This window comes from Canis lupus, chromosome X (assembly GCF_003254725.2).
Source record: "Canis lupus dingo isolate Sandy chromosome X, ASM325472v2, whole genome shotgun sequence".
Lineage (NCBI taxonomy): Eukaryota > Metazoa > Chordata > Mammalia > Carnivora > Canidae > Canis > Canis lupus.
This window is the reverse complement of record NC_064281.1, coordinates 13646304-13663436: the sequence shown is the minus strand read 5'-3', so window position 1 is coordinate 13663436 and position 17133 is coordinate 13646304. Positions and strand designations below refer to the sequence as shown.

The following is a 17133-nucleotide window of genomic DNA, read 5'->3' as shown; positions in this document are numbered from 1 at the left end:
TGTGCCCAGGGCCTTTCAGCACTTCTGTTCCATGTTTACTCTTTACTTTGGGAGGGGACCAATGTTCATTTTCTGGCCTGTACCTGGAAGATTGCGCTGTACCACCCCCTCACCCATGACAGGCAAATGCTCCACAGAACCGACCTCCCATTTGACAGCCTTCCTGCTGCCCTATGATTCTCCCAACAGAATTGGCAAGAGACAGGGAGCCCATTTCTCTGCCTCACCACACTATGCTGCCAACAGATCTGCTGAGTCCACGGGTTTGGGTTTTCCAAGCGGCTTTTAAAAATTAATTCCATTAATTAAAACTAAATAAATTAAAAAATCAATTCCGCTCCTCCCTGACCTGCCACCGCCATCGCCTCCAATGCCACCAGCTGCCACGGTGTCACTGCCTCTTAATTAGTTACAACACTGGCGCCCACGGTGGCTTCCCAGGTGTCTCCACCAGAATCCATCCGTGACCTACTTTCCCTCTAGTTTCTGTACACTTCTCTGTACCCCAAAACCGGTCTGACAAATTGCTTGTTTTAGAGTCCCTTTATATTTGTTCCTGGAGGTTTGATCTTGGCATTTATTATTACATGACTGGCACTTTTGCCTTGGGGCCCATCATGCCGGATAATATACCAGAGTGGAAAAGCTTGTAAGCTCCCACTCATGTTCTCATTCTTTCTCTCTTCTGTCTCTTTCCCTCTTTTATGCCTGCCTCTCCTCCCCATTCACTCAACTCACTCTCTAAATTCCAGCTGTCCATGAATAGAGTCTGACAATACCAGACAGCTGAGATTACTGGAAAATACTAAAAATAATTGCCTTTTGTTATTAAAGTCAGGACTAGGGCTGCTGTTCCCTCCCAGGAATTTGTAGTTTCCTGCAGGGATTCAGAGGTCTGTACCCCAGTGCTTTTTTTAGAACACGAAGGGCTATTTCAATAAACATGCCACTAAATTGACGACGACGTCTTAAATTAATGTGTATTGTCTCTTGTCCCATTTAGCCCTGACTGCTGCCTTTCTGGAATTCGCCACTGGAATATTTTACACACTGATCTCTTCCTGCTGTCCTCCACACCCTCTTTGACATTAAAGTTCCTCTTGAGATTCCAAGGGGACCAAGAGCCCTAAGTCTCACCCTGTCTCAGCTTCCTTATCCACTGGGGACCAGCCACATCATTTCTGTTTTCCAGTGCCATCTTTTTTAGTCAAGGTCCAGGGAAACCTAACTCGAAAGTCACCCTTCTTAGGATTCTGGTATTAACAGGCTGCCTTTTTGCCCATAAGCTTTTATTGCATTAAAATAAGTACAATGTGAACCAAATGAGTGTCAGTACTAGATGCCTCACCCGGAAAATGTAATGCCTCCTGCATTTAAGATATTACAGGCACTATTTACTGGGGTGCTTTTCTGCATCTAGAACACAGGTTATCAGGTACATTAGAACCACCTGAAGTTTCTTGCTTAAAAGGCAGATTCTCAGCCTCCATCTCCAGAAGTTTTGATTCTTAGTGTGGGATGGAGCCCAAGAACTGGCATTTTAACAGCAGCCTCGCGTGCTACTTTGGGCCACGCCTGGAGAATCCTTGATCAACGATGACAATCACAAAGGTTTAGACAGACTCACAACTTCCCTGTATCAACTAGTGGGTTTCCCCTTATTAAGCAAAGGACCGCACTGGCCTCTGACCCACCCCTGGTCCATGTGAATGATCTAACTGTGAACTGTTACTCGCCGGTCCTCAAGTTGACAAGAGGAGAAGACGCCAACACCATCATTCATTTGTCCTGTGGGTTTGCTATTTAACAAGCAGTACACGAACGAAAATATATCAGTATTGGTTCACTAATTATAACGAGGTACCACACTAATGTAAGGTGTTAACACTAGGGGAGGTGGGGTGCGGGGTGTATGGTGGCTCTCCGTACTATCGTCTCCATTTTTCTTTAAGTCTAAGACTCTTCTAAAAATAGTCTTTTTTTTTTTTATTAAGTGTGATACATGCTGCCCACTAGAATGGCTTAAAATGAAAAGACAGAAAATTCCAAGTGGTGGCAAGAGTGAGGAGCAACTGGAACTCCGTCACACTGCTGATGGGAGCGTAAACCGGTACACCCAGTTGGTAAAACTGCTTGGCAATATCTACTAAAGCTGAATACCTGTATTCGCTGGATTTTGCACCCTATGGGGATGTACCCAAGAGAACCATGTCCCCGAATTCACCAAGAGATATGTACGTAGTGGCACCATTCATATCATCTCACGCGGGATATTAGCAAAATGTCCATCACTAAAAGAAAAGTGAATGAACTAACTGTGCCATGTTCCCACACTGGAATATCACACAGCAGTGAAAAGAAACACACTTGAACTATATCCAATAACAAAGGTGATGCAGAGGGAAAGCAAGCAAGCACAGAAGAAAGCAGACTCTGTGACTCTGTAAACAGTTCAAGTTAATCCACGCCCAGAAAAGTCAGGATAAGGGTAAAAGTTGGGGGTAGAGGTGGAAGGGCTTTTGTGGGACTGGTGATGTTCTGTTTGGGGCAGGCTTCTGGGTACTTGGGTGTGTTCAGTTTGTGAAGATCCACTGAGCTGTACACTTAAGATCTGTGCATTGTCCTGCACGGATGTACGTTGTGCCGTCCTGCAAAAGCCACCGACGCTTCCACTGGGGGAAGAATGCAGCGCGAGTCAGCTTCGGGGAGTCATGACACAGACTCTGAAACTTTAAATCCCAGGGTCACCACCTATCAAGTGCCTGCCCCGGCGAAGTCAGTAAACCTTCGCTCCACCTCGTCCTGGTCCGTGAAGTGGAGGTAAGAATGGTACCTATGCCGGGGTCTGTCCTGAGGATCAAAGAGCTACCATCCCTACGGCACTTAGAGGAGCGTCAGGCCCAGAGCGAGACCCCTGCGAGTGTTTGCCAATTAAATAAAAGCATTTTTTTGTGCGGGTGCACTTAGAACAATTGTCTTTTGATAGTGGCTCTTCTAAAGGAGACTGGAGAAGAGTGAAGAAAGTAAGAAAGGAGTGAATAGGCAGAGTTCTCAATTATGGGGGAAAATATTATCTTGGCGCTTGGCCAATTAATCCTTGACGGGGAGTCTGGACTTCCAACAGGCTCCTGGGCGCCGGTCCAGAGGCTTGACGACCAGCCACACGGGGACTGCCAGAAACTGCCACAGAAGGGCCCGCCCAGGGGGCCTGTGGGAACTGCTGGGGAGGAGCGCGGCCTCGGGCCGGGGCTGAGCCGCAGAGGCGCCCCGCCAGGCGCAGGCCCCGCTACCTGCTGCCCGCCGCCTCGCCTTCCCTCCAGCCGCCCGCCAGAACCTTCCCTTCCTCCCGGCACGTCACGGGGCTCCTCCTCCCGACAGAGCCCCGGGGGTGGTGGGGGCGCCAGGCCGGCCTTCACGGCCTTCACGGCGGGGCAGGAAAAGCCACAGAACTGACAGCCTGCTGCCTCCGCGGAGGAGCCCGGGCCTCGTGGCGCGAGCCTGCCCCGGTGACTGCGGCCCCGCGCCCCGCGCCCCGCGCCCCGGCCCCGGCCCCGGCCCCCGCCTCCGTCAAGGCCCCGCGGCCCCCAGCGACTCCGCGGCTCTGGGAGGTTGACCTCAGCCTCTACAGCCGCTGCCAACCAACAAACCCAAGCGACAACCAGTCCTGTCTGGGTTATAAGGGAATCCAAGGTGGCGACCCCCGGAGGACCCCCTTTGAACTCCTTTCTTGCCTGTCTGCGTTCTGGCTCCTTCTCCAGCCCTCTTCGAAGGCTCCGGCAGGCTGCATGCGAGGCCGCGCCGAGGCCACCGTGCACGGCTGCCTCCTCAGACCCCAAGCCCTTCCTTTCCACGTCTGGGCCACACAGGTTTCCCAACCTCCTTTGCGTGCCTGTGGGGTCACAGGACAGCTCGGGCTGGAATATGGATACAGATGCGCCCATAAAACTTCCCATGCTCTCTGCCATGCTTTTTGGTTTTTGGGGTTTGTTTTTTTGGGGGGGTTTTTTTTTGTTGTTGTTTTTTTGGAGGGGTGCCTCATCAGCTGGATGGATGCAATAGCTCAGGAAGCGGGAACTCAAAGGTCCCACGGGATAGTGAAGCCACGCATTGGAAGACTTCGGGTTTCTGAATGCCTGCATGAACACGGGCCTCTTCCTCTTGGAATGTGACGTGAGCGAGAAATAAACTCAGTTTGCATGAAGGCCTGAGACTTGGGGTGGTTGATACAGCAGTCAGCCGGCCCTGACCGACACACCAAGTGCCAGACCCCCAAACTGCTTTCTACAAGGCGGGCCACGCCAGCCCTCTGTCCCTCGGTGCTTCCCCGGGAGGCATCTCTGACCTGTCTGCCCGGCGGGCCACACCTGACGTAGTAGCATCAAAGTCCCATATTCTGACCTCCAACCTCTAACCTCGGTTCGTGTTTCAACTCTTACATTGGTTTCCTGCCTGTTGATTAAGATGTACTCGTTGCAAGTCCATTGGAACTCTCAGAGGTGGTGCCCGTTATTCTCTAAACGGGGTCTTGAGGCCATGTGCTCTGCAGGTTTAGGGTCTCTGAGTTAGTCCCACAGGCTGCAGTAGAGACAAATAAGCAAAGAGATTGGAAGCTGCCGACTCCCTCCATGCTGGACAAGTTCTCCCAAGCCATCCTTCCCACTGGAAGGCAGAAGAATTATAAGCACATTGCATAGAACAAGCCGTTCGGCATCTTGGCCGTGCCTGTGCCCTGACTTGCATCCATAATGACAAGAAACAGGCCGCTTTGTGGTAAACAGAGGCTGACAGACCTACAGACTGAGAAACTGAGTTGATTTATTGTATTTGACTTTCTGAGATTCGGCACTGCCAGATTTCAATGAGTAGTGGTGCCCATAACAAATGGTCAGTGTTTGTTGTTGTTGTTATTGTTGTTTTGGAGTGGGGGAGTAGGTGAGTAAATCATCTGTAATTTAAGCTCAGCTCAGAGCTCTGAACATCCTTCAGCCAGTTCTTACTCGGCAGGAAATTGGAGCTCGTAGAGCTACATAAAATTCACTTTTCCATTATTAAAGAACCAACACAAGTAACTGTTTGACTCAAGTTAACATTCACTCCTTGGAAGAGATGATGAGTAAATATTTACCCACTGGCATAGCTGTTGAGTAATTGCCCATTAAGAAAGTTAAATGTTAATCACTTATTTCTGGATTGAATAATTTCAACATGATCCTATGACTAATCCTTAATGTGTAAGGCAAGAAAAAAAAAAAAAGCCCACATCCGTTAGTTTCTTTCGATTTTGACCATAAAGAAAGGCATACTTTTAGGAATGTCTTAAATTAGACACATAACCAGTTTTCACTCCCTTAGCACTCCAAGCCTGCTTGATTGCTTTTTCATTGTTCTTTACCCAAAGAAACCATGACCTCAGGTTAAGTATTAACAGGGCTGGAGAAGGAAGTGTTGGACAGGAGTCTAGCGGGAATGGGAGACATCTGAACTAAGAGGAGAACTAAAACTTGGGGACAGAGAACAGAAGATATAACCTAGATGTCGTGATGTTGGCTGTCCTACATCACAGGGAATTGTGTATGACAAATGTCATTAAAGTGAAAATCTTAGGCTACACTTCACCAAGAACATTAAGTTTCCACCGAGTCAGAGGGGGATCCCAGCAGTACGTGGCCAACAAAGGGTGAGTGGGGAAAGTCTCTAGGCTGGCAAGCTCACGGAAAGGATCCCTGCGTGGTGTCCCCTCTCCTTCGGAATCAAAGAATGACCTTTCGGTTGGGCTATCTCCATTCAAGGTAGCCTGCATCTGGATGGGAAGGGCGGTGGTCAAAATACCTGCAGAAATTTTTCACAGGCTGTATGCCAGCAGGGGTGTATTTGGGAGCTTGGTGGGTACAGAGGATGCTGTTGATGCTATACCCAGACCCTCTTACCTGGGCTGGGATCCCCTCCTCCAGCTGCTATGAGTATTGGTTGTTAATGGTGCCCAACAGTTGATCCCTTCTCCAGAGAACTGCCCTTGGTCAGTGGGAAGTACCTAATCCAGAAGGTTATGCCCCCTTCCCCAGGGGCAGCCCATCAGCCCATAGCTAACTCAGTGATTCAAAAGGCTAACCCCCTAGCTTCAAGGTGGGATCAACTCTGGTGCAACGCCTGCTCCTGTTTGACAGGAGGTGAAGCTAGTGTCTAGCTAGGACCACGAACATGCTTGGATCTTTCCCCCTTGCCCTATCCCGCTTCCCTGACTCCCCTTTTCCTGAGAGCACTCCCCTAGTGAAGCATGTGCACAGGAATCAGTATCCGTTTCTGCTCCTGTTCCTTTCCTGAACCTGAACAAAGACAGTAGGACAGGCAACACGTTTGGTCTCCCTTCACTGTCTCCAGGTTGCCTGAGAATTTTTTTTTTAAGCAGAGGCTGCCCTGTGGACAGGTGAGGCAGTTTGATCCCAGGTGTACCTCAAGCAGAATGGAGATAGAATAACGTACCTCACGCCTTCCAACCTGTGACTGAGTTCCACTTGGAGGAGAAGCCTGGGAGTGTAAGATTGCCTGCTGCTTCTTTCTCCCTCCGTTGATCCATGACCTCCGCTCATCTGCCACCCGCCCTCCAATGTATATCCAAGTGAAGACTTCCTTTTGCCATTGGATTTTCTTCTGAATAGTGACCCCCTGCCTCTCAGAAATGTATTGGGTTAGTGACACCCTTCCTCACTTCTATACTGGTATGGATGGGTTTTGCTATAGGTATGCCTGCATTTCATGGTGTATAGGAAAGAACTTGGACATAAATGGTGCATAAACTTGGGCAAGCTCTTGATCCTTTCTGAGCATAGCTCTCTCCACCTGTAAAATGATATTAATAAAGCCTACCCCACAGAGTGCTGTGAGGATTAAATGATGTAAAAACTAGGCATTCACTCGTATACAAGTGCTCAGTATTTAGAGTATCTGGTATACAGTAGGTTATTAGTAGAAAAAAATTTAAAGATAAATGAAATATTAAAAAACTAAAAAATAAAATTCTACTCTTAGAACACAGAGATACATAGGCATTCTACCTCAGATCAATTTCTACCATCTATCCATCCATCCATCCACCCACACACCCACCATTCATCCACTCTTCCACCCATCCACCCACAAATCCATCCATCCATCCATCCATCCATCCATCCATCCACCTATCCACTTATGTGCCCCTCCATCCACCCTTCCATCCACCCACCCACTCACACATCTTATCTACCCTTCCTTCCTTTCTTCTATCCGTCCATCCATCCATCCATCCATCTACCCACCCACCCACCCATCTATCCATGCATCCATCCATAAAAAACCTCAGTCCTCCTAGTAAGCCATGTACTGAGGATACAAAAGTATATTAGAAGCCAATTCCATGGGAGAAGCTCACATTGCAATGCTGATGAAAGCTGCATGCCACTTTCCCCGGGAATCCAGAGACATTTAGATAGAGGAGGAAAAAGGAGACCTGGGGTTGAGTTCTACACTGAGAAGTCACTTATTTTAGAGATCCTTCCTGTGTGAAGAATCCTTGCATTCCCACACTCAATGAAAACTAGGTATCCCCTGGGATTTGATGGGACCTTCTTGCCATTAAGTTGTTGCTGCCATCTGGAAGAGACTCCCAAATCAAGTTCCAAGAAATTGCAATTTCTAGGCTGGTTCTCTTCATGTGACCTGAGGAGTCCTGTTTGCCTAAAGACCAAAGGAATGGCTGCTCCCAAACATGATCCCTCCCTGTGAGCCTACTGGGATTCATGATTCACTTAGAATATTAACAATACAAGCAGGAACCACTTTGAAGAAATGTCTACCAAGGCCAGGTGGAGTTTTACGCACTTGACATTTATTAATTTCTCATGGTCCCAACAGTTCCGGAAGGTGGGTGTTGGATCCTCATTTTATAGCTGAGGAAACAGAAGGCCACTGACTTGCCCAGGGTTACAAATGGAGTAGGAGATGTGATTTAAATCCATGTCCTACTTCAAAGTCTGTGCTCATTATAACCTTTGTGTTTTCATAAAAATAGCCTTGTAATAAGTATGTTATTTTTCTCTTCCATTTATTTATTGAATTTATTTGTTGAATGACCTTGGCCAAGTTTAAGAATTTCCTTACTATTTTTTTTGGAGGAGGGAGTTAAGGTTCTAATGGAGAATTTCTAAATTACCCCCAAAGTAGATAAAACTTTACAGTGGAACTCTACATACTCATCACACTTACTCAACAACCTCGAAGGCCCATCTGCCCTATTCATGCCCCACCCATTTTCTTCCTCCTAGCTTGGCAATCCCAAATATCAAATCCAAAACCCCTCACCACACTGGTCTTTTTTTCCCCTAGCACTAGGCACCATTACAGCACTTCCCAAGGCCCACTTTAAATGATAATTTCTTATGTATATTTCTCTTTTCTTAAAAATTGTCAAAATGAATAAAATGACAGAATATTCAAATTGACTGCAGAGCATTTCAGAGCTTATCCTCAGATTTCCAAATGTGTAGCCAAGTTCTCAGGTACCATCACTATTCTGCTACCTCGCTGATTGTAGAGCCAATGTTAGAGTGTAATAAAAGTGAAAGCACTTTTGCTCCAGCAAAAATAAATATATAACCAAATAAATGCCTTGCCAACTGGGGAGTACAAGTTGTTCCTTTTCTTCCCCTTAATTACCTCTCAATGGAACATTCTAGAATACCCAGGGGGTAAATTTTCACTAATCTTCAGGCCTCTCTAAAAGCCAGTGCCAATACAGAAGTTAAATATAGAACAATATCCTATAAACAAAGTCCTGAGCCTAAGGACCCAAATGATTCAGACATTATTTTCATTCATGGCTTACAAAGAAGTAACATGAATTGTGTCAATGGTCCCAACACCTCTAGAGAGTATTATATTGGAATACAAAAGACACAGATCATCTTCAAGGAATTTATAATACAGCTGAGGGTAAGGAATATGCTCAAATCAAATGATAGAGATACATAGAAATACAGTGACAGTTACATACCTAGACTTAGGACCACACATTCTTACACACACACACACACACACACACACACACACAGGCTGACTACCTCATCTCAAAATCACAGAGTCACAGTGTGATGCAAACACAGAGAAACACAAGACTACCCAAGAACAATGAGAATCTGAAGCCCTAGTTTTGGTTTCAAGTCAGCCACCTCGCATAAAGGCAGCCTGATGGCAACAGGGTTGGGGGGCTGCTGGACAAAATTCTGAAGGTTGGAATAGGTTCCATTCCTGCATCAGGCAGTAATGAATCATTTCTTTAAGCCACTTGGCTTTACTGGAACTCAGTCTCTTTGCTCCTGAGGCTCCTTCCAGCTCTAACAGTCTATGATGCTATGACGACCGGATCCACTTTGAAAACAACCCACCAGGACATTTTCACACAGCATGGACTTGCGAGACAAGCGACGTGATCAAGGCTCACACATTAGTTGTTATGGCTCGCAATTTAATAAATAGTTATTACAATACCAAGCAGTGTTGAGTGCCTTTGACATGGGCATGAAGGCAGAGGGAGTACCACTCTGTCTGGTGGCTCTGGAGGATTCCTTCTTCGTTAGGGGGGCTGTGGGAATAGTGGTGACAGAGGTTTTCTTACCCATTCTGAGGTCTTAGGATTCAATCTGCAAGGATGCAGCAGTTTCTGAACATCCTGGTTTGGCTAGTAGAACTTGGGTTTGGTTCTAGAAGTACAAAAATTGCTGCGTTGACACCTCTTGGCCACCAGAGAGCTCCATGCATCCAGCCAGAGGCACCCTATTGGATCAGCAAAGCACATGTTTTTAAAAAGCAGGCCACCCTCTGGTCCCTGCAGCAAGGACCACAGGTTCTATGGTCATTTCTTATACTAGCAAATTCACTCATCTGGCCCACCAACAGTAACTCTGGCCGTGCCCCTCTGCCTTTTGGAACATGGTACTTGGTGCATTTAGGAGGCGGAGGATCAACATGAGTACCAGGTCCCCATGCTGGTCGAATGAATTCCTAGCTGTGGGGCAGGAGAAGCCTGGGCCCTCAGACTTACTGGATTTATTGGTGGCTGCCAGCACTGACGGCGGTGTGTAACACAGTGCTCAAGAAAACTTCTTGTTATGGGTTTTATTTGGTGGTAGTTTCCTCTTCCTGCTCATAAAAACAACATGGGCCAGCCATGGAGAAGTTGGAAGATACAAACTAGTATAAAGAAAATGGTAATCATCCATCACTCTACCATCCAGAGAAAAATCACTGAATAGATCTGGACACATTTCCTTCCAATCTTCTTTTTCTTTGGGGACATGTGAGTATTCTTACATACTTGATTGGAGTCAATGCATTCTGTTTATTTATATTTTTTTTTGGTGATTTTTCTAGCCTGCTGTTTTCTCTTAATTTAGTAAGTGTTTTTCCATGTCATTACATGTGCAATGCAAGACAATGTGGAGAATTTAGAGCAGCACCGAAGAAAATAAAAACCCCTTGTGTTTCCAGTACCCAGAGATAATCATTTTCACATTTTGGTGTTTTACCTTCCAGTGACTTTTCTTTTTTTTCCAGTGACTTTTCTAAGCATGATAGTTACTTTTACAAAACTGGGGCCATATCATATATACTGCTTTATAGACTGCTTTTTTTTCACATAAATATTATATCACACCCGTTTCCCCCACATCATGAAATATCCTCCCAAAACATGATTGTAAATATCTGAGTAATATTAAAATATATGAGTCAAGCTTAATTCATTTAATGAATTGCCTACTGTTGGCTATTTGTGCTGATTCTGATACTTTTCACTACAAATTCCATCAGGATGAACAACTTTATACTAATTATACCCCCATGTTCACATCATTAAATATGCACCCAGCATAAATTCTTAGACTTTGAATTGCTGGGTCGAAGAGTTTGAACATTTCTAAGAGATACATTCTAATGGCCACAGTGTCCCCCAGAAATGTCATTATCACCTGAAAGTCCCTGTCCCACCTGCACTCACCCGCACTCGGGATTACTGATTTTAAGAGTCTTTGTCCATTTAACACACACACACACACACACACACACACACACAGTTATTCCTCATTGAACATTTTGAGTTATTGAGAACCTAACAAGTATCTAGCACTGTGCTGCATGTTTAATGACAATTATCACTGTCTTCCAAAGAGTCGTGCAGATAAATACCATAATCTCTACTTTACAGATGAGGAAACTGAGCTATGGAGATCTCAAGTGTCTTCTCAAGGTCACACAGCAAGTAAATAATGAAGTTTGGCTTCAAATTCGGATCCATGATCCCCCATCTCATGTTCTGCTTATGATGCCACCTCGCCTCTCTGGGGAATTTTTGAAACATATTTTTCTAGAGGATAGAAGATTAAAGAGCTCCTCTGCTATCTGTATAAGATACATCATGAGACTGCCTGCCCGTAGACACGGTTCTACTCGAACCTCTGAAGGGAGGGAGGGGATGAGTGAGAAAACCTTGTAGACCTTTTTATACTTGCAGAATCCAGTGACCTCCTGTTTACAGATAAGGACTTTAGGACTCTGAGGAGTGAAACGACTTGCCAGGTCTGAGTTTGACCAGAAGATGGGGGAAAGAGGGCAAGAAAATACCAAGAGTGCAATAGTCTAACAAGCCCTTTCATGCTACTCTGTCTTTGCACACTGGGTTTCCTGTTTGGATTTCTCTCCAGCATCCACCTGGTGACTCAGCTAAAATGTCAGGTCCTCTACAAAACCTCCCATCATTTTTTTAAGGCAGAATTAACTGTCTCTGGACTCTGTATGCCTCTGTACTTACTGTATTACAGGCACTTACTGTATTATGTGGCAGAGATGTCTAATTGCCCCACGAATGTTTTAAGCCCTTCCCTTCTATAGAGCTCATAGGGATGGGGCTAACAATGGAAGTGGCTGCCCGGGCAGCATGGATTGCTGGCACTCCACCCAGTGGGCTGTGTGACTTGTGACTTGTTCTGGTGAATGGCACACGAGTGGGCACAACCTTCTACTGCCTTGCTCACTGCTTGTGAACTCCATCATTAGAGAATATGATACTTGGAGCAAGATAATAATATCACAACCATGACACCACAAGCCCAAGGGACAAAAAAAACCAACACGAGAAGGATGGTAGAGCAAAAAGTATGGGAGGAACCTGGAATGAACAATATTGTCCAGCTACTAAACCAACTCTAGAACCATCAACCTTTAGACACTATATCTTGTAAGAGAATTAAATATCTTTTTTTGTTAAAGATGTATTTATTTATTCATGAGAGACACGCAGAAAGTCAGAGACATAAGCAGAGGGAGAAGCAGGCTCCCCATGAGGAGTACGATGTGGGTCTTGGGATCAAGTCCTGAGCCAAAGGCAGATGCTCTACCACTGAAACACTGAGGTGCCCTAATTAAGTATATTTTTTAAAAGTTTTATGTATTTATTTGAAAGAGAGAGAGAGAACATGAGTGAGGGGAGTGGCGGAGGGAGAGGGGGAGAAAGAATCCTCAAGCAGACTCCTCTCTGAGCACGGAGGCTGACTCCGAGCCTGGTCCCTGAGATCATGACCTGAGCCGAAACCAAGAGTCAGCTGCTTAACCACTTATCCAACTGAGCCACCCAGGTGCCCCGATAGTTAAATATCTTTATCCTTTAAGCTGGATATTCTCTCCTTGCCGTCAAAAGCATCTACTCCTGTGTTTGATTATTCACCTCTGTCTTTCATCAGATTATTAACATTCAAAAGCATCCTTTGCATTTAATTCATCTTTGTATCCTGTTCTGGGGCCAATCACAAAGCCCTGCAGGGGCTCAACGAACATTCCCGGAATCGAATCCACCAATGGTGTTCAATTTTGGTAAAGATAGTGCCATGCCTAATGATTCGTGATTTCCACTGGCCAATTCCTCTAAGAACCTGTTTACTTAAACCAAACTCTTCTAACTGTGGCTCCAGGAAGCTCCCCGCCATTCACACAGCCCCGTACAGAATTTGTGAGGCAAGGGTTCATTTACTGCTTGTTAATTAGTCAAGTGCTGAGCGGACCACATGACTCATTTTTACATTATTCGCACAATTGCGCAATTAGCATTTTAAAAGGTTTTCTAGGAGGCCGGCCCAAGTAAGTTTATCTTGAAAAATGTCACAAAAGGAAAAGAATAATTAACAAACCAGTTCCCAAGCAGATTTAGTGGACCGTTGGCTTCAGCCTGAAAGGCATTGCATGGAAGACTTGCTTTTAGTAAGGAACTGATTTTTGCTGGACTTCTGCCTCGAAGGTCCTAGCCCCCACCCTCAGGGCAGCAGACCTGGTGGGGAAGGGAAGGAAGGGCTCGTGCTCACTCGGTGGCAGTACGTGGGTTTTTACGCCACTCGGTTCAACAATTAACTCAGGCACCTGTTCAATTGACTCCAATTCCAACTCATTGGACAGTGACCAATTTGGTCATTTGTTTTTGGAAGAAGCTAAAGAAGCATGTGAGAGGCATCTCATCTGTGTTATGAAGTGAAAAACGAGAGTGCATTTTGATGCAAATTGGCCGCACAAATTAATTAATCAATAAGTTCATATATGTCACTGTACCTGTATGTTGCCCTCGAAACTCCAACAACTTAATCAACACTGGCTTGGGTATTAGGAAATCCACTTTTTAAGCTCCCTAGTCCCCATCCCCCCAATTCACTAATACACAAGGTGACTCTAGGCAAGGCACTTCAGAAGTTAAGAGAAGAATCTTGTTATCATTCCCTGTCCCGTGAAGCATCGAGAGCTCAGAAAGGAGACCTCATAAGCCCGCATAGAGCCGAGAGCACAGGGAAGAGCTGTACAGATTGACTTCAGGGCTGCTCCGCCATCTTGGCAGCAGAGCAGTGCTGTCGCACCCCCCACGGGTGTCGCCGTCCTCTGCTTCTGGCATGTGGGCCCGGCTCCCCGCGCCCAGGGTTGACACGAGGCCTAGGCTACGGAGGTCACGGCTTCTACGCCTATGGGGGCTCAAGAGACACCAGGGCCCTTAAGACACTCAGGCCTCAAGTCAATGGCTGTGTTGGCTCACAGAAGGCGGCCACCGGGTGTGATCCCTTTACTGACAAAGCAACTGACAAGGTATCCTGTCACCCTGTCAACTCCCTGCGGCTTTCCAGCCACATTTTCTCTCAGGCATCTATCTTAATATTATCCGACCCTCTCGTGGTGACTTTACCTCCATCCTTTCCTTCGGACGCGTTCAGGCATCTTTCACACGTGTGCTGAGCTCTCGTGGGCTCCGAGTCCCTTGAGGGCAGCGGCCTGCCTTCCGATTCTCTAGAAGCTCTTCGGGGCCAGGCCGCCGAGCTCTGTGCGCGGAGAAGGGAGCCTGCAGGACAGCCCGGGCAGATGTGCCTACACTCACCCAACGATGTGACGACGTGACCCGTTATCACATCTCTCATTCCCCCCAAAATAGCTCTGCGGGGCAGGGACTTCCAGCCTCATTTTCTTAGCCAGTGAGACAGCTGGGGCACAGAGATGTGAAGTAAGCTGTTCCAGGCCACACGTGGCAGAACCAGGACAGGGAGATGGCTTCTCTGACTCCTTCACTGGGCCTTTAAAATTAAGTTATCCAATAACAAATACCCCTTGGTTTTGAAAGCATCTGTGGTCTGGCCTAGCCTTTTGTCAGATGGCTTGGAGGTCCTGATTCTTGCTGTCTACAAACAACCACACAGATGTACTCCTTTTTAAAAAAGATTTATTTATTTATTTGAGAGAGAGAGAGAGAGAACAGGAGCAGGAGGGGCAGAGGGAGAGGGAGGGAGAATCTCAAGCAGACTCTGTGCTGAGCGTAGTGCCTGACACAGAGCTGATCTCACGACCCTGAGATCACGACCTGAGCCAAAACCAAGGGACAGAGACTTAACCGACTGTGGCACCCAGGTGCCCCCAGATATACTCTCACTATGGTTTTCATAGTGAAACTGGCAAAATGAACAAACTGGCTCTTTTTTCCACTTCATTAAAAAAGACAAAAACAAAACTAAAAACCCAATTGATCTTCCATCGCCTTATCTAGTAGGAGACTTTGGTTCCCTCTTCCATCTAAGTCAGTCTGAGCTATTCTTTTGGCCATAAATCCTGCCACCATATTCCCTGGATGTAGAGCCTCCTCTGGGTGATGGCACCCATATTAAGGGCCCAGAGGCTTGCAAGAGAAGCAATGACCTTATGTGTCAGGTACCTCCTGAAAGCAAAAAACCCATTCCGATTCTTTCCCTCTCAAGAAAGCTTAGCATTCCTAAGAAGCCATGAAGAAAATCGAACCACACTAAATCCCACTAACGAAAACCAAATCAAAGGCCAGGCTTGTTCACTCACATGGGCCCTCCCCTGAGTGAAAATGCTGTTGGCAAAATACTGCTCACGGAGGCCTGGGCATGCCCTTAAAGGTTCGACTCCAGCACTGATGTACAGAGAAAGTCCGTACTATTGACAACAGAAGCTAATATTGGTTTAGCCAGAATACATGTCAGACATTGTACTTAATCCTCACCAGAACCCTGAGATAAGTACTAATATCATCCCCCTTCTACAGATGAAGAAACTGAGGCACAAGAGTCAGGAAGTCTGCCCAAGGCCACACAGCTAGAACAATAAACCATGGTTAACTCTGGGCAATGATTTGGAGAGGGGCTACTTTCCACTTTTAAAAAATAGTATGTATTACTGTTTTATCTTTATTACTTTTTTTGCCACCAGCAAATAACTATATTGCTTTTTAAATTAAAAAGATGGAGCCAAACTGCAAAGTGAGCCTAATTCAGACTAAATGAAAAAACGCTAAGTTTTTCTATTAGTGACAAGTAAAAAGTCTAAAATATTATCAAAGAAAGGGCAGTTTTTCATGCTGAAGTGTTAAAGCTGGGTCAACCACGGGCCATGCAAGATGGTTTCCTTGGGCAACTGTTTGGGAAGATGCACTTGAAAGCGGGGACTCCAATGTGACTGGTGATGCCTAAAAAGCTTCACCTCCAGAAACGTCTGGAGCATTCTCTCAGGCTGCCCAGTGTTACTCTTTTCTTGGTTCTTAGCAGACCAATATCCCAAATTCCATACTGGTGGCCTCTAGTCTAATCAGATTTCGTCATATGACAGGGACAGAGCAGCTGAATAAAATTCACAGATTACTGCCAAAGCCAACATCTGCCTTCGGTGCCTCCTCCCTTTGCAAACCAAAACTCTGTGTGGCAGCCGCCTCATAGACGGCGATGTGCAGGAAGACCCATGAGAGGTCCACAATGGCATTGGGCAAGAGGAGGAGAAATAAGACACCCAGCTCCTCCCTCAGGAAGCAGAGAAGTGGCCACCCGGAGCAGCCTGTAAGCTGGGTGCCCCACACTGCACACCTACTTCCTCTCTCCCCAGAGGAGGGGCCGTCTCCCCTTTGTGCTCCCTCCTCAGAGCCTGGCTGGGGTGAAAGTGGAAACCCACAGGAAGTTCAACGGTGTCCGGATACAATTACTCAGGAAGGATAGACTTCTTTTGAGTCCCTGATTTTCAAATCGGAGAATCTAGAAAACTCGGCCACCTCACCTCTCCTCACTGCCCATCATCCCCTCAAAAGGAAAGCTTCTTGTCTTCTTACACAGACACAGAGTGGCCTGTCTCAGCCACAGACTTATCCACTCTGATCAAGGCCTCTTGTGCGCCAACTTCCAACTATCTCAGAAAACAAAGAGAGAGAGGAAGAAGAGTCAGCGACATCTGCTGCTTGCCACATCCATCTGTGTAATTGGATCAATAATCTCCATTTTGGAAATGGCCTAAATATATTTTTACATGAATATGGTTCTAAACAACTTAGTCAGAGTCAACTTACAGCTCATAAAATAGCACAGAATTTTCACTAGAGATATATTATCCCTAGTCAAAACCAACAAAGGCAACTCTATAGGGAAATTGTACGAGAGTTTGTGAACACGAAGAAGGGCAGGCCGGGATAGCGTGAAGACTGACTCTCCCTTATTTCGTTTTGGACTTCCATATGTGCTGGAAATTCCTCCTCCAACTGCCAGCTTAGCTGGAGGCCCACAGAATGCACTTGTGTAATTCCTTTGCCAG

General features: G+C 46.2%; 1 protein-coding gene and 1 long non-coding RNA gene across 3 annotated transcripts in view; one reads left to right on the top strand and one right to left on the bottom strand.

The window, feature by feature from the left end:
• NHS (NHS actin remodeling regulator) overlaps positions 1 to 17133 on the bottom strand; it is a 346600-nt gene that overhangs the window by 138404 nt on the left and 191063 nt on the right. The gene's annotated exons all lie outside the window — the stretch shown is intronic.
• On the top strand, positions 3577 to 6872 carry LOC118353643 (uncharacterized). The gene is made up of 2 exons (XR_004812892.2): positions 3577 to 5677; positions 6407 to 6872. It is a non-coding gene; the product is annotated as an uncharacterized LOC118353643 (long non-coding RNA).